This window comes from Octopus bimaculoides, chromosome 1 (genome assembly GCF_046866305.1).
Source record: "Octopus bimaculoides isolate indiv1 chromosome 1, ASM4686630v1, whole genome shotgun sequence".
NCBI lineage: Eukaryota > Metazoa > Mollusca > Cephalopoda > Octopoda > Octopodidae > Octopus > Octopus bimaculoides.
In genome coordinates, this window is record NC_142928.1 from 122,541,790 (window position 1) to 122,561,830 (window position 20,041).

Genomic DNA, 20,041 nt, shown 5'->3' on the forward strand with positions numbered 1-20,041 from the left:
ACTCTGATGCCACATAAGAAGTCTTCCTTCCTTGTCAACCTGATTGCAGTCCTGCTACACCTTTTGTGCACCATTTCTTTTACATTGGGTTCACTGTATGGAATTTCCACCCTCCTGTTTTTTTTATTATCATATATGATCATTTCTTTGATGACAATAGATCCTGTCTTTACTACTAAAACTTTTGTCTTGGTTAGATTCACTTTCAGGCCTCTTGATTCTAAACTTTGCTTTGATTTCTGAAGTATTTTCTCTAAATCATTGATACATTTAGCTATGAAAACTAGATCATCAACAAATGGTAGTTCCCAATGGCCAACTCTTTTCTGTTACTCTGTATATCTGGACAACTGATGGACACCTACCTACATGCTGAACTAATTGCCAGTTTCAACTTCATGAAGTATCTCTCTACATGGCTTTACAGCTAACATAAACCATTTATTTAAACCTGTTTTCTGTGCAGCCATCAAATCTCAGAGCATAATACCCTATCAAAGGTCATTGAATGGTTTACGTTTTTAGCTAAAGACTTCTGCTGTCTCACAAAAAACAGGCATCAGTAGAACCCTGTTTTGGCATAAACTCAAGTTGCAGTGCATAAATTAATCTCTCCTTAATTATGCTATTATAATTTTTACTGTTTACTTCCACATGATAATCCATCCATTTGAGGTCTTTGTGGCTACTTCTTTTTAAAGTATCTTTGTCCTTGTAGTAGCTTCTAATGATACTGCAGCATCATTCATTGGGTACTGCACCCCATTGCACTGCTTTGTTGACTATGTTAGTGACTGACGCCATGCTTTCAACCAAATAACTTTGTTTCAATCTGGCGTACACTCTATCATTCAGCAATATTTTGTTGTAACATTTCCATACCTTTTTATTCCCTATGTCAGTGAGAACAAGTGCACAACTGTTACTGAATATACTTTTTTTTTTACCCAATGCTGTCCTGATTTACACTGACACATGGTTCTGCAATTCAAAGTACCTCATACTTTTGATCCTTTCATTGCAAAAGATTGCACTTCATTGCATCTCTCAATGCTATGTACACCTGACATATAGCTTCTCTTTTAATGACCTGATATTGTTTCTTGCTTCTCTCTTCCACCTTCACATCACTCTGTCTTGTTCCATTTGCAGATTTAATACTGTTTGAAACTTCTCAATATTCTTTATGTTATGAATCTCTATCTTCTTCTTATCTTATGTGTTAACTGGCACTTCTTTCAACCTACCTCTGGTTGAAGGATCTTTCAGCTTCTATACCTCCCTTTTCTAGATTGTTTTGTGTCTCTGAGTTTGTATTCTTTCATCTTTAGGTCATTGATTATTAGTCTATATTTACCAAGAAAAGACACAGTATCCACAGCAAGTTGCTTATCTGATTTCCTGGTGAGCTTGAAGTCCAACTGGTTTGTAAGATTGCCTGATTGGTAGGTGATTAGAAGGCTGACAGGTATTTTGAAGTTAGTGCTGCAAGAAATTAGGCCAGATGGGTCAGAGAACTTCCAGAGCCTTGTTCCCTCCTCATTCCTTGTACCATATATATTGATACATCCATCATGGTTTTGTCCAACATATGATAATGAGGTCTCTTTCATTCATCATGGCATTAGTGTGTATGAGGACCTCATAAAAACTGTCCTTTTGCTCATCAGTTAGTTTTGATTGGGGTGCCAGTACAGAAATAAACAATGTTGTTATGTTGCCCATGACTGGTCTACAGTTAATTCTGTCAGATACTCTAACTCAGGTACTTTATTCATTTTTTTAACAACAGCACATGTACTGTAGCCACCCTAGTGCTGTTACCAACCAAGAAGAATGTGTACCTGTTTTTGTTTGCCCATAAGCCATCTGGCTGAGGCTTCCTTCCATCTTATCTCTTGTATGCAGCACATATTTACATACTCTTGCATTTCTACAATCTTTCCAGACCTATCTTTTTTTATGCCAACACACAAGATGACAGCTCTGAAGTTTTGCTCCTGACAAGAAAAAAAGGTGGGTGGGGGCTTCCAGTGGTGGATGTGTTATTGTTTGATATATGTTTTCTGCATCTGAAAGTAAGAGAGTTTGTGCATAGGTTGCTAATGGTTGAGTATTTGTTGTGCATGACCAGATGTTTCTAACTGATCATCCCACAACCATGTGTAACATTAGCATGATAAGTGTTAATCTTGTGTATGCATTTAGAGGTTTTCATTATATTTGTCTTGATTTGAAACAATTTTATGAGCTGGATTACCTTCCTATTATCAACTATTTCATACCATGGACAGGGTATATTCTATTATACTACAGTGGTTGTCTGTCAGGATTAAAATCCTCTACACTGAAACAATATATATATGTGTGTGTGTGTACACATGTAAGTGCTTGCACATATACATATGTATATGTATGTATACATATGTGTGTATGTATATATATATATGTGTGTGTGTGTGTGTGTGTATATATATGTTTAAAATGATAAATGGTATACGTGGACATCTACATGTACAAAATCAGACCAAGCACACACAAACACACACAAACTGTTATTCATATCTACACGTTCTGATCTTAACATATTTTTGGCCACACATACTTTAAGTTCCATTTGAGGACACTCCGTCTCAACTGTAACACTGCTATTCATATCTGGCTTATTGTGTGATGAGAAATTATTATAACAGAATCATTAGAGTAGTATTTGTTATGGTTGTTTATATTCTGAGTTCAAATCTCAGCAATGTCATCTTTGCCTTTCATTTTTTCCCCTGTAGTTGATATAATAATATATCACTCAAATACTAAAGTCAACTTAAACGATTAACTCCTCCACACCAAATTTCTGGCCTTGTACCTATATTACAAATGATAATAATAATACCGATATCATCGTATCGTTATCGTCGTTGTCATCATTATCATCTTCATCATTATCAAGTTAGTATATGCTAATTTAATTTGCAAGAATCTTATCTTGAGGTTTGGTGACAAAAAGTCTCCTCAAATCTCTATACTCTTTCTTAGGATTATATTTAGGGCTATATCTTCTGGCTTTTTACATTGAGTTCAAATTCTGCTGAGGTTGGTTTTACCTTTCATCCTAAAATAAGTACCCATTGAGCACTACAGTCAATATAATCAACTAAACCCTCCCCTAGAAAACTGATGGCCTTATGCCAAAATTTGAATTATTATTATTATTATGATTACAATTAAACCTTGGGAGAGGCATTATGCCGGTAATAAACACACGCACTGGTTCAGTCCTTTATTAATTTATATAGTTTTTTGTTTAAATTATTTCATTGCACTCTTGCAATCTCTTCAGTAACTTGTAACAAGTTACTGAAGAGATTGCAAGAGTGCAATGAAATAATTTAAACAAAAAACTATATAAATTAATAAAGGACTGAACCAGTGCGTGTGTTTATTACCGGCATAATGCCTCTCCCAAGGTTTAATTGTATTTCTTTCAACACATGTATCCACATCAAGAATCTTGCACACGAAATACACATACGAAATATTATTATTATTATTATTATTATTCATTTAACATCCATTTAGATGGTTTTGACTGGAACTGGTAAGCTGGAGAGCTGCACCAAGTTCTGGTTTGATTTTGCATGGTTTCTATGGCTGGATGCCCTTCCGAATGCCAACCACTCCAAGAATGTAATGGGTGCTTTTCACATGTTATCAGCACAGGTGCCCTTCACATAACACCAGCAACAACCATGACTACGATTTTACAGGTGCCATAAACAGGACACTGCAACAGCCACGACTATGATTTCACTTCCCTTGATGAATCTTCTCAAGCACAGTATATCACCAAAGGGCTTTGTCACTTGTCACTTATTATTATCATTATTATTATTATTATCTTTATCCAGGTGGCAAATGCTTAGTGTCATTTCGTCCATCATTATGTTCTAAGTTCAAATTCCGTCAAGGCTGACTTTGTCTTTCTTCATTTTGGGGTCGATAAAATAAGTACCAATTGAGCACTGGGGGTTGATGTAATTGACTTACTCACTCCATTGGTATTGCTGGAGTTGTGTTGTTGTTATTATTATTATTATTATTATTATTATTATTATTGTTGTTGTTGTTGTTGTTGTTAAAGTTATTATTATATAGAGTTGGACAAAATGCTTTGCTTTATAGTTCTTCCAGGTTTTTACATTCTGAGTTCAAATACATGCAGGGTCAACCTTGTCTTTCATCCCTTTATGGTCAATAAAATACAGTACCTGTCATGTACTGAGATCAATAGTATCAAACATTTCCCTCTCCAAAATTATGGCCTTGTGCCTATATTAGAAACATTTTTTTATTATCATTTTGCTTGTTGGTAGCAGTAGTTTCAGGTTCTTTATCTAATCAAGAGTTGTTGTTAAAGGCTGTGAGCTGGCAGAATCAGTAGCACATTTGTGAAATGCTTGGCGGTATTTCATTTGTCATCAGGTTCTGAGTTCAAATGCTGCTGAAGTCAACTTTGCCTTTCATCCTTTCAGGGTTGATAAATTAAGTACTAGTGAAACACCAGAGTTGATGTAATCGACTTACTCTCTCCTACAAAATTTCAGGCCTTGTACTTTTAGTAGAAAGGATAATTATTATTATTATAATTAAAAGTGGCAAACTAAGAGAATTGTTAGCACACCAGGCAAAATGCTTAGCAGCATTTTGTCCGTCTTTACAATCTGAGTTCAAATTTGAACTTTGCCTTTCATCCTTTCAGGCTCAATGAAATAAGTACCAGTTAAGCACTGGAGTTGATGTAATCAACTATCTGCCCCCAACAAAATTTGTAGAAAAGATTGCTCTGAGTTCAAATTCTGCCAAGGTCCACTTTGCCTTTCATCCTTTCGGGGTTGGTAAAATAGGTACCGGTTGAGCACTGAGGTTGATGTAATCAACTTAACCCCTCCATCAAACTTGCTGGCCTTGTGCCAAAATTTGAAACCATTATTATTATTATTATTATTATTATTATTATTATTATTATTATTATTGGTTTCTGAGTTCAAATTCCACTGAGGTCAACTTTGCTGATCATCCTTTCAGAGTCGATAAATTAAGTACCAGTTGAATGCTGGGGTCGATGTAATCGACTTGTCCCTTCTCCCCAGTTGCTACCCTTGTGACAACATTTGAAACCGTTATTATTATTGTTGTTGTTGTTGTTATTTGAGTGTTGAACAGAATGCCTTGCAGTATTTGTTCTGGCTGTTTATGTCCAGAGTTCAGATCCCACTGAGGTCAGCTTTGCTTTCATGCCTTTGAAAGTTCATAAAATTAAGTACCAGCCAGGTACAAGGGTTGATGGTATTGACTACCTTATCCTTATCCTTTCAAAATTGCTAGCCTTGTGCCTAAATCAGAAATCCTTGTTATTGTTATCTTGATGACTTTGCCTTTCATCCTTCAGGGGTTGATGGAATTGATTAGCCTCTTCTGCCAAAATTTCAGGCCTTGTGTCTATAGTAGAAAGTATTGTTGTTGTTATTATTATTGTTGTTATTATTATTATTGAGTGAGAGAGCAGTGCATCCCATCAAGGTGACACAGGTGTAAATATACAAAGCACAATATGCTCATTATGACAACTTGTCTAATAAGAATACACCAGGCACATGCATCACAACCATATGTGCATGACATGGTGATTTCATCTCAAGATATACAACACATGACCTTGTAGATAGGGACCCAGTTAGAATTTTCTTTGGGTCGAGTGGCTCATCCTGATCATAAGATTCCTGAAAAGAGTTGTTTAAGGATGTTGAATGAAACATTCATGATTCCAGAGGTGAATTATTCAAACCCCAAAGAATTCCTCCCAGCACATGGCTATGATGTTCCCCTACTACTTCTGCTCATGATTATAGATGCACATATTGTCAGCCACCAACGGACATGCTCAAGTGGTTATGGTGAAGCAACTGACTAGAAAATCTGTGATATTAGCAGAATATTTGCTGTAGCCCATCTTTTATACCAACACAAAATATGTACATGATAACATTTCCAATTAGTTAAGATCAGAAGCCGAGGTTTAACTTAACTTTGTTTACATACTTTTGCAATTGATGAAATAAAGTTCTGGTCAAGTTGTGAGTTTAATGTAATCAACTGATTCCTACCCCAACACTGCTAACTTTTGTGCATAAATTAGTAACATCATATGTATGAGGATGGTGACTGGCAGGATCATTTGAATGTTGACTAAAATTCTTAGCAGCATCTGTTGTTTCTTACATCCTGAGATCAAATTGTATTCTCAGCTTTGCTATGTATCCTTTTGGGGTTGATATAATAAAGTATCAATCAGTTAAATATTGTGGTCAATGTAATTAACAAATCACCTTCTCCAAAAATGCTGATCTTGTGCCTGAATTGGTAAAAAAGATAAATAAATTATTATTATTATTATTATTAAGGTGGCAAGCTGGCAGAATTGTTAGCATGCTGGGCAAAATGCTTAGCAGCATTCTGTCCATCTTACAGACGTTTTGAGTTCAAATCCTGCCAAGATTGACTTCGCCTTTCATCCTTTTGGGGTCAATAAAATAAGTACCAGTTGAGTACTGGGGGCGATGAAAACAACCAGCCCATTCTCCAAATTCTCAGGCCTTGTGCCTATAGTAGAAAGGATTATTATTTAGGCATTGTGCTGGCAGAATCATTAGCATGCTTGAGAAAATGCCTAGCGGCATTTCTTCTGGCTTTATGTTCTGAGTTCAAATTCCAGCACGGTTGAGTTTGCCTTTAATCCTTCCAGGCTCGACAGAATATGTACCAGTCATGCACTGGGGTTGATGTTATTGACTCACACCTCCCCCAAAATTTGCGACTGGTACCTATAGTAGAAAGGATTATTACTATTGTTGTTGCTGATGTGGTGATTGTTGTTGTCATCGCCATCATAATTATTTTTCTCTTTGTTTCCCCTCATTGTTGGGAGCCTGTTGAAATGTTTCTTTCTACCCAAATTAACAGTGATAATTTTAAGGGTTTAAGTGAAAATGTTTGAGAAGAGTTGACTCTGATCTAAGTAGACTTTGATCTCTTTAATGTATCTGGGACTCAGTTTCAAATATGAAACTTGCCCGCTAATTGCCTACTGTGACTGATGTATGCAGTATATTTATTTCATCATAAACTTGTCATATGTATTTGCTTAAAATTGCAGAAGACTATAAACAGCAGTACTGTATCATAAGTGGCCTGAAACTTCTCTTTAATTTAAACCACTGGGTTTTATTCATTCATTTATTTATTGTTTCGTTTTCTTTACTGCTTTACAACCATTTCCTTCATGCTTGCATGAGTTTATTTGCCTGTTAGAAGAAATGTTTTGCTTTTTTTCTTTTTTTTTTTTTTTACTTCCATCTGGTTCTTTTCCTGCCATTAACCTCTCAACTATGAGGCATAAGAGAAACTTGTGTTTCATTTTTTATTTATCTCCAGTCTCAGGCAAATGGGAATTAGCAGAATTATGTGCCTTCCTCTGGGGTACAACATATATAACAAATCAAGTAATAAGCTCATATAGCAAGTAATCCAATGCATTAACTTCATAGCCATTTATGCAGTTTTGTTATTAACATAACTGTAGTTGTTGCTTCTCTAATACTTGCAGCTTATCAAGTTACTGGGATATTATTTTGCCTGAAAAACAGTTGATTATTTGTAACTTCTAAGTGGCCCAAGGAATGATTTGGTAATTCAGTTCATTTATCTGTAAATATATACCATGAGATGTTTAATGTCACTGTAATAAAGTGACAGAAGTATGGTATAATCGACAAATATTTTGTTAATAAAATCCATGAGTTTGTAAGTGTAGCTTAAATAAATTTGGTTGTCATCTGGAGACAGATGGACAAATACTTTGTTAGCTTGCGGTGCTGAGTTTTCCTCTTCCAGATCCTAAAAAAGTGACAGCAGAAATTCACGTCACTGTATCTTATTTCAAGAAAATCTTGTGGCTGCTATTTCCCCTGGGTGCCCAAAAATTGGGGATCAATTTTCTTGAAAGTATCATGCCTTTGCTGTCTGTTATATATTTCTGTATCCTTTTGTTTTTTTGTGTGTTTTCTCACACTTACAAATATCTATGCCAGGTAGATAATTGAATTATATATTTACTTTTTCATTCAAATGAAGAAAATTGCATTACCCTTTATTTCCTACTTTTACTTCATATTTCACACTTTCCATTCAAAATTTCCTTGTCTTATATTGTTTAATTCCTCTCATTATGTAATAATGATGATTTTTCTCACTTTTTGAGTTTTTTTCTCTTTTCTTTTTCTTTATATTACACATGCCAGGGATAATGACAAAATGAAAAGAAAAAAAAAGCATGAATTAAATTAAAAACTGTTCAGCATAAAAATAAGAAAAAGAAAAACCCAATAAAGTTGAAATCTAAAACATGATGATTATATCAGTTTTATTGCTTATATTATCTCCTCCTCCTCCACCATTACCAGCACCTCCTCCTCCTCCTCCTCCTCCTACTACTACTACTACTAATAATAATAATGATAATTTGGGCACAAGGCCAGCAATTTTGAAGTGAATGGGACAAGTCAATTACTTTGGCTCCAATGCTTGGCTGGTGTTACTTATTCTATTGAGCCTGAAATGATGAAAGGCAAAGTCAACCTTTGTGGAATTTGCTCTCAGAATTGAAAGAAATGTTAGTACCCAGTTTGTTTGACATGCTAACAATTCTGCCAGCTCACCTAATTTAGGTGAAAGGTCAGCAAATCAAATTTTGATGGGGGAAAAGGGTTTGTTGATACTATTGCCCCTAGTGCTTGACTGGTACTTTATTTTTTTTATTTACTTTGAAAGAATTAAATGAAAAGTTGACCTTGGAGGGAGTTTGGATTTGAACTCAGATGGTAAAGAACCTGAACAAATGCCACAAGACATTTATTCCAACATCCTAACAATTTTGCCCATCTACTGCCTTCAGTGATAATACTAATGATGATGTACTGGTGCCATGTAAAAAGCATTCAGTCCACTCTGTAAAGTGGTTGGTGTTAGGAAGGACATCCAATCATAAAAGACATGCCAGAAAAGACAGTAAAGCTTGGTACAGTCTTCTGCTTAACCAGCTCCTTTCAAACCATTCAGCCCATGCCAGCATGGAAGGCAGGTGTTAAACGATGATGATCATTATAAATAATGACAACAACAACAGCAATTATACTTTTATTTTATTTGCCACGTGTGCCAGTTCATTCAAACAATAAAGTATATTGAAAGATATTACAAAATATGTGAGGATGAGAAAAAGACAAAGTCACATTAAAATGGGGTGAGGTGGGAGCTACACTATAGTAAGATATTAAATTTAATTAAAAAAACAAAACAAAATAATGAAACTAATATATAAAAATACATATATAATTCAAAGAGATATAATTTAAGAAAAAAAACACCACTTCTTGTGTCAGATCTAGGTTTCTCACAATTCTAACCATTACTTCCCTCTTGCGCCTCTTTTGGGCACTTTTTGCTCCAGAAGTACTTGTGAGTAATTCAGATATAGGAGCAGGCATGAAAGCGCCCACATCTTTATTGGTTACAATTCTTTATAGCATGCAAATGTAGTTTATATAATTGGCTTATCTTCTGCATGTTTCATATAACTGGAGCTTGTCTCATCACAAATTTGTTCTGTCTTTTTCCTTGAAGGTTATATTTAATATCAGTTCTTTATTTGCTGTACGGAGAACTGTAATAATCATGAGATTACCTTGGTGCACTCATTGCCTGTCTGTACTTTACCACAAAAATGGTGACAAGCCCAAAATCAACCTCATTGTTAATATCCTTGTTCCGTGATCATCATATTCATTAACTCATATATTGTGACACTTATGAATAGGGAAGTATATGACATATCAGCATGCTTCCTTGCCTCATCCTCAGTTTAAAAAAAAACTAGGAGACATCACTCCACAAATCAACTGTAGCTACCTCTAATTGTTCTCGTGAAAGTATAATGCAAACTGTTTCACTCTTGTCAATGCGGAGGTAGGTGACTTCTCTCTCCTATTTCTCTTGGACAAAAGTTTTTGGAAATTCTTTCTCATTCAAGTGGTTCATGTTTTCTATCATTGTGTTATTGGCAGCATTAGCAATAGAAAAATGGATGTTGTATTCTCTGTTTTCTGGTGTTTCCCTGTGTGCATTGTTTCTGTTGCTTGACATATTGGACATGTTGAGTTAATATCGTTATCAGTAAAAAAGTTGTTTGTTTTCTCTGTGTTGGATGTTTCCATCATGTTTTGTAAATCAATGTCCATTTTTTTTTTTACTTGTTTTCTGTTCCATTTAATCAACTTCTTTTGGGGTGGGCATTGTTTTTCTGGCAGGAAGCCATCTTTGAGTGAATCTAAATATAAGATAATGTTCAAAATGTCCAAAAATGATAAACCCTGCTTCATGTTTTGGCATCACAGAACATTTCCAAGAAGGGTTTGCTGAAGAAAATGTTTAAAAATGATTTTTTTTTTTGTTACATTTGGTAAACATCCAAATTCTGCAGAGTGAGGAGATGAACATCAGTCACAGCAAACAACAACAACAACAACAATAATAATCCTTTCTACTAAAGGCACAAGGCTTAATAATAATAGTATTTTTTTTTTACTATTGCCACGAGGGTGATGGATGAGGTTACATTACAGGGACAGATTACAGGAAGTAGGGCAGTTCATTAAGGAGTTGAATGAATGAAAGAAAGTGATGTTTATTTCCCAAGAAGATGACTTCTCTTTAGGGCTGATTAAGGAACCTCACAGATCTAGGATTACTCTGACCATCAAGTGTAAGTGCTCTTTTCCAGCTGTTTTCTCGTAGGTGTCTTATGAACAGTGGCAAGATTTTTAAATGGTTGGTAGATGGTGGATATTGAAATGAGTTTTCTGACTCTATAGGAAACCTGTCTGTTTGGTGTGTATAACAAGAACCATAAGAAAAGGTACTAGATGTCTAAGATTGTTGAATACAGCTTGATATCTAGCAAACTGATACTGGCAGAACTACAATGAAATTCTGAGTGAATGAAAGGAATAATAATAGTTTCTTGATTTAATAATGTAAACATCTACAGTAATGTGGAGGAAACAAGGAATAGGGTAAAACAGTGGTGGTGGGGAAGGCATATAAAAATTTGAAAAAAAGAAAAACTAATAACAATGAGAAATAACAAAATGTACCGGCAAAATCTCCTGTTGAGTGGGCTGTGTGCTAGAGCCTAGAAAGCCCACAGATCCAGGATTACACTGACCACAAAAGGCTTGCATCCTCTCTCAGCTGTTATTTCCTGGTTTTCAGGCATAAGCTAAGATTACATCCATTCACTCAGGTCATATTTGCCACTCATACCCAGTGTTCAATAAAATTACTGTAAGAACAGCACCACCCTCTCACATCTCAGACATTCCCCAGATAATGTAATATGCTTGACATCATTTTCCATGACAACAGTATATTAATAAATTAACACAGCAATACCAAATGGTTACAGAAATAGGCAGAAGAGAGCAACAGCTTTCCTTGGCATTAACTCTGCCATGTAGAATAACTAAAAGGCCAAAAGATATGGTTGCTCAAATCATTACAAAGCCATTTCCGTGCTTTACAGTAGGTGCTAAACAATCAGGGTTGAAGAATTCTTTGTGCTGTCCCCAGACAAGCTTGCCTTGCCTCAAAGTGAGAAAACAGCTGAATGATGATTCATCAGAGACGATGACATTTTTCTTATTGAGCCATAGTCCACTTCTGATAGTCTAAACACCATTTTTCCCAATCTAAGTTTTGAATTAAAAATACAGTACTAGCTGTTGAATTAAAAACAGCATGGTACCTAGGGAATGTGTCTATCATCCCATTTGTAATTGCTGGGGTTAATACACAATCACTTCTGATAATTACCAAATTACCTATAAGGACAGACACAGGCATCCTAGTGAAAATAACAATGTTAGGGTTTGTAAATATTAAGGCATTTTTATTCAGTATTTATGGTTGTTTGAGTTATTGAACTGCAGTTATACTGAAGCACTGAACTGTAGCGATAATTGAACTATTTTAAGTCTGTTACTCTTTCTATCAATCTCTTTTACTGAACTGTTAATTTACAGGGATGTAAAAAAAACCAGCTTTGGTTGTGAAGCAATGTGGGGGACAAACACACACATACATACATACAACCCCCCCCTAATATATATATATATATTCTTAATTATATTAGAAGGTACATGAAGCACTAGCTGGTGCTTTGTGTACCCTATAATATGGTGGTTGGTGGCACTCTGTCGCTTATGATGTTGAAGGTTCCAGTTGATCTGATCAACGGAACAGCCTGCTCGTGAAATTAACGTGTAAGTGGCTGAGCACTCCACAGACGTGTACCCTTAACGTAGTTCTCGGGAATATTCAGCATGGCACAGTGTGACAAGGCTGACCCTTTGAATTACAGGCACAACAGAAACAGGAAGTAAGAGTGAGAGAAAGTTGTGGTGAAAGAGTACGGCAGGGTTCGCCACCATCCCTGCTGGAGCCCCGTGGAGCTTTAGGTGTTTTCGCTCAATAAACACTCACAACGCCCAGTCTGGGAATTGAAACCGCGATCCTATGACCGCGAGTCCGCTGCCCTAACCGATGGGTCATTGCGCCTCCACTACCCTATAATATAATAAAGAATTTATTGTATAGCTGTTTAATACTAATATCACTTGGTGCCACTGTTGTTATTGTTATTGTTATTATCAGTTATTTAGATTTGTTGCGGATAATAATAATAATATCTTTATATATATATACATACATACATACATGGCCTAGTGGTTAGGGCATTGTTGTCATGATTGCAAGGTTGTGGTTTAGATTCCCTGACCAGCTGCACATTGTGACCAGCAATGTATAACATCTGGTAGTCTAATTGATATTGTGATACTATGATGTGTGTGTGTGTGTAGCCTATTTACACACACATACACTTATACATTACATATGTATGTATTGCATTTAATTGACTTTTTTGGTGAGATTTGTATTTCTGGATGGAAGCCATCTTTGGGTTGAATCTAAATATAGGATTCTATTCAATATGTTCAAAAATGACAAATCTTGTTTCATTTTTGGGTGTGATATAGTCATCTAGAATGCTTAAGAAGAATTTGATGAAGAAAATATTTAAAAATAATTTTTTTAATTCTTAACTTAGATACATTTGGTAAATATCCAAATTGTACAGTGTGCATTAGATTGCATCTAGTTCAACTCTGTCATGAAACTATGCAGGATAAAATAAATTCCAATACCAGTTATATACGGGTGTCAATTCAAAGCTAAATATGTATATAGCTATAATGATATTTCAGTGTAAGTATGAGTATTACTAGTGTGAAGATATACTTCTCCCGGTGAGACAAAACTATAACTTGGCATTAATTTGAAGATTGGTCTTTTCAGTTTAATTTTTTTGCTGATCATTTTTATTATCATCATCTTTTAACATCCACTTTTTTATGCTCACATGCATCAGAGAGGAATTTGTTGAGGTAAATTCTTTTATGGCTTGACACCCTTCCTTTTGCCAACCCCCACTTTTTTCTCAAGGAAAGTAATATTTCCCCTGACCCATGACCAAACTTGCTTTCACAAAAGATTAGAAACAGAGGACGCTCCTTGCATGACAGTGACACATGTTTATAACTATCACATGATGTCAAAGCAAAGAGACAATAACACATACATACTTTTTAGAAATGAAGAAAATCATGAATGCAGGAGAAGAGCTGTGAAAACAGCTTTCAAAATTTGGGCAAAAATTCCTCTACAGAATGAAAAAGTTGCCAACAGCTACTACAGTGAATCACACTGTATATCTTTCAAATGCCAACTGAGTGCTCTGTATTATTGAGCTAAATGGTCCCTAATACAGATACTGTCTTTTATAACAACAAATAATAGCTGTTGGAATGTGAGAGCATTTTTATAATCAAGCATTGAAGTGATAAGTCAGTCAGTATTTTTTTAGTAATGAAGGAAATCTCCTGCATTCAAGATTTCCTTCATTTCTAAAAAATGCGAACTCATTTGACACTCCAATGTTTGTTTATAAAAATGTTCTTATACATACATACATACATACATACACACATACATACATACTTATATCTATCTATCTATCTATCTACACACACACACACATACACACTAGGTTTCTTTCAGTTTCTGTTCACCATATCCACTCACAAGAGTTTGGTCAGTCTAGGGCTATAGTAGAAAATACCTGACCAAAATGCCATGCAGTGGGACTGAACCTAGAACTATGTAGTTGAGAAATAAAATTCTAATCACACAGCCATGCCTGCTAGAAACAATTATTATCATTACTATTATTATTATTATTATTATTATTAAGGCAGCAAACTGACAGAACTGTTACTGTTCTGGACAAAATGCTTATCAGCATATTTCATCTATCTTTATGTTCAGAGTTTAAATTTTACCATCGCCAACTTTGCCTTTCCTTTTGGTGGGTCAATGAAATAAATATCAGTTGTGCATTGGGGTTGATGTAATTTACTTACCCCCTACCTGAGCAATTTCAGGCCTTGTGCCTATATTAGAAAAGATTATTAGGGATATAAACAAAGAATGCTAGACTAAATGCCTTTGGGTACTTAGTTTCATCTTGATATTCTGTGTTTGAATCCTACTGAAGTTATTTTACTTCCATTCTTTTGAGGTTGATAAAACAGATATCTGGTTTGGTTGGCTGCATTCATCCACTATGAAGATTGGTCTTCTGCCTTTTATTTTATCACTTAGTTAAGTGGGGTGGGGAGTGTTTTTATGACCCTTTTCTGGGTCACCAAATCTGGTGGGTGGAAGGTATTATCAAACTATACACCTGGCTTGAATGCTTGCAATGGCAGATTCCTCTATGAAAGGTAACCAAAAGCCAGGTGGTGACCTAGGCAATGAAGTCAGTTGAACATGCAAATATGCTAGAACAAGATTTGAATTCAGAATGTTAAGGGTTGGAACAAAATACTGTAATGCATCCCATCCAATACTAATTAATGAATGTCTCAGTCTGGCACTTTATTTTATTGATATCAGAATGATGAAAGCCAAAATTGACTTCAGTAGGATTTGAAATCAAAATGCAAGGAGCCTGAACAAAAATACTGTGAGAATTTTTTTTTCAGGTGCTTTGATGATTCTAGCCATTCACTGCTTGGTCAAAAGAAATTCCTATAATTATCATTAATCATTCATTAATGCCTCCAAGCATTTAGTTCCATCCTTCTGCACTCTGAGCCATTTTTCCACCAGGGTTGACTTCACCATTAATCCTTCCACACATGATAAAACTGTACCAGTGATATGCTGGAATCATTTCAGTTCATTCCATTTGTCCCTCACAGATCTATTATCTAGTTCCAGTGTAAGCATTCATAATCATTAACAGTTCATATTTAATTGTTGATATTTAATCATGGCTCTTATCCTGTTTCTGATTTCATTTTTAACCACAGCCTGGTTTCCATTCTTTGGGTTTATCTGTTAGTCTAATTCTAACCTCATGAATTTCCCAAAAATTTAAAACTGAATATTACATTAATGTATTTGTTTTGCTAGATTCCTGATGTGAAATTGTGTGTTGAAACAGATATTGTTATGTTTGGAGATGGTCAATTTTTGCCATATCTTTGCTATAGTACATGTCTTTAATTGGTAAAAATATGACCATCCTCAAAATATAACAAAATAAAACTAAATAAATAAAAGGGAACAATAATATTAAAAAGGTTTCCATATCCTCATTTTCCTTTCCTGATCTACTGTCAGGTATTTGGAAGGGTTTATGTTCTGAAAGGAATTGGTGTTTTTGTTTACTTTAATTATGTTTATTGTTTTTGCTTTTGTATTTTGTTAAATATATTTTCCTTTCTGACTGGGTACTCTTCATAGTGACAGCCAGTGTTTTAAGAGTGTGAACTAATTCTAAGCCCATTAACCACTGAAATAGAGTGGGTTAATTTGAATATTTGAATAAATGAGCTTGTTGAAAAAAAAATTCTTTGAAAAATATTAAAAAAAAAAGAATATTTTAAAGAAAAGAAAAAGAAAAATGCCTAGAGTGTTCCGGATTCACATTATAAATGATAATGTTAAAACCACAAATAAACTTGGATCAATAAATGATTTGAAAGTTTTTGAACAGTAAACTGATTTTCTTTGAACAAAACTGGTGAAAAGCTGACCTCATTGTTACTGACAATATTTATAGGCAGGAGAGACTTGCCTGAAATAGCAAAACAATGTTATAGCATTTTTTGTCTTTGATAGAACATTTGAGTTTATATCCTGCTGGGGTTTAACATTGCCTTCCTCTCATCACTCTGGGATAAAATAAGTACCAATTAAAATTGATTCCAATGTTTATCTTTTTTTTTCTTTGAGAAAACAAGAAAATGAAAGGCCAAAGAATATTCAAAAAATTGGCCAATGAAACCAATATGAATATGGTTTTCTAATTGTAATCCGGAATATTATGAAGACTGTAGATGCTAGATATCAACATATTCTTTACAGTGTACAAAGAATATGACAATGGCTTGCAAGAACAAAAATTTGAGTCAACATTAAACCATAATATGTTTTTTTTTCAATAATGGCAGCTGGCAATTCTAAAACTACACCCATCCCACATTACAGTAATAATGATAATAGTAATAGTAATAATAATAATAATACTTAAAATAAAAAAGAATTAAAGAAAAAAATATTCTCTCATTCAATGCAATCTGTATATGTTTAAAGTCTTCATGTAAGAGACCGAAACTTCTGTACAAAGATGAAAATCCTAGACACAACTGCAGTGACAAGAAAATGATGATTTCACTCATATCTGACAACACTGAGCACTCACTCTCACTCTGTCTTTAATCTCTCTCTATTTTCTCACTCTTTCTTCATCTTTCTGTTGTACATATATCACATAGAACCTCTATAGTGTGCATATATATATATATATATATATATATATATATATATATATATATATATATATATATATATATATATATGTGTGTGTGTGTGTGTGTGTGTGTGTGTGTGTGTGTGTGTGTGTATATATATACACGAATGTATAAGTCAGCTCACTAATGAAGATGACCATTGCTTATAAATAAGCTGCAGAGTGAAGCTGACTTTTTAACTCAGCTGATGGTATTGCAGCTTATATTACTACTATGATATTGATGTCTCTTCTTAGTTAAATGCAATGCAGAATCACAATAGTTGATATTATGTACACACACATACACATTCACTCATTATTTTAAATGTGGTATTAAGTGTTCCTTTTGTGACCTTCCTGTAGCATTCCCTTATATACCAATGTTATTTCTCTTCACTGGAATTCCAAGTAAAACTTCACTGGTGAACTTTCTGTAGTAATCTACTAGATTCTTTTTGCTATTTACCTACAGCTGCTCACCTTTATGTAACATTCCAAAAATTTCCTTCTTGTGGTATTGTTCTAGATTCCGGTGTGTTATTTCTCTACAACTTACCTCTATGTAGCATTCCTTATAATGACTTTTCTCCAGTATTCTTCCAATTCTTAAGTGTTGTTTTACTACTATTCACCTTTATATAACAATCCTATAGCAATTTACTTCTAGCTTTCTGCTATTGTTCTCTATTTAACAATTCAAAATTTCTGGTAAAGTATTGTAAAAAGAGAGAGAAAGAGAAAGAGAAAAGAAAGTGAGAGAGAGAAATAAATCTCTGGTTAAACCAGGCCAGTGTCTTGGATAATTTGATTACCAGTTGTATACATATCACTAAATTTATGTTACTAAAATTTTAAAGAATGATTTGAATGTCCCAGCGTCTATATTCCATCTTTTGTAAATTTCTTGGCATTGTGCATGAAGAAAAAAAAAAATGTTATTTAACTGCTTGTAAGGCAGCGAGCTAGCAGAATTGTAAGCATGCCAGGCAAAATTCATAGTCGCATTTTGTCTGTCTTTATGTTCTGGGTTCAAATGCCGCTGAGGTCGACTTTGCCTTTCATGTTTTGGAATTGATAAAATAAGTACCAGTCAAGCACTGGGGTCAATGTAATTGATTTATCCCCTCCCCTCAACTTGCTGGCCTTGTGCCAAAAACTTGAGACCATTATTTAACTGCTTTAGGACAAGTAAATATATCTGGTGTCCTAAACCAGAGCAAAAAATAGGTTTCAATTATACAAATGGAAACCAATAAATCTTACATCACAAAAAAAAAAAAAAAATCAAATCCCATCCCCAAATTCCTGAATAAAGCACGTATAACCACAAAGACTCATTTCCCCTCCTTTTTAAATGTGAGAATTTGTGCCTATACGAGAGAAAAACAAAAACAGCAAAGAAAAAGCTAACTTCATTTATTGGAGTATTCTGAAAACCCAAACGATCTTTGAATGAATATTCTGGCTGTAATTTCAGACTTTTACTAATGATATAATAAAATTGATTAAGAAAATATTTGAAAAAGTATTTCATGAATATTTTAGTTTCTTCTCCATTTTCTTTTTCCTTCTGACATAATTTAAATGAGAGCAAATATCACTTTTTGATACTGTGTAGTTAGTTCATTGTTGACAAAAAATATTTGCTTCCATTTTTAATTCTGTAAATCAATGTTGAAATCACATACAGGTATATACATATGTACATATATATGTATATGCATGTATTGTCTGTATATATATATGTATGGGTATGGTTGCATGTATGTAAGTGTGCATGCACGTATCAACATGTGCATGTATGTAAGCATGTATCAGTGTATGTATATATGTATGTATGTATTTATATGTATATATACATACATTCATATTTGCTGTAATCCTATGAATTTTGTAAATTTTCTAGAGAATGTGAAATAATTCGTTTTTTGGAACATTGGATCATGTCGTACATCATATAAAGCTATAAATAATACCATGTGAATGCTTTTAGCTTTATGTGATGTGCTTTGAGATTTAGTATTCCAAATATATATATATATATATATATATATATATATATATATATATTTGTGATATAACATGTGACAATTATTCGGTTGTCATAATAAAACTCCGGCATCTCTTCAGTTATCGAGGCAATTAAAATATACTATGAAATGACCGTTAACAGTCATTTTCATAGCATATAAAAAGATGTCGGTGCAGGTTTCTACCCCGACATCCGAAACTCGGAGTTTTATTATGGCAACCAAATAATTGTCACATATATTACAAATTAATCCCTCTATTTACATAATATCGAGGTATCTTTCATTCTTTTGTTGTCTTACCATTACTATTAATATATATATATATATATATATATATATATATATATATATATATATACATATATAGAATGAGATCAAGTGACCAATGGCAGAAATAAGTTTATATTTTATATAGAATGTCTTACAGCTGTTTCAGGGAAAATTCAATGTATCCCTTCATCGGAGACGGTAATAGTACAAGATAAGGATTATTACATCTGTATGAGGAGATTTGCAGTAAGAAATGAGAGCGATGCGGAGAAGAAAAAAACAAAGATATATATATATATATATAATATATATATATACATATATATATATAATATATATATATACACACACATATATATATATATATATATTATATATATATATATATATATATATATATATATATAATATATATATATATACATATATATATATATATATATATATATATATATATATATATATATATATATATATATATATATATATATACATATATATATATATATATATATATATATATATACATATATATATATATATATATATATATATATATAATATATATATATATATATATATATATATATATATATATATACATATATATATATATATATATATATATATATATATATATATATATATA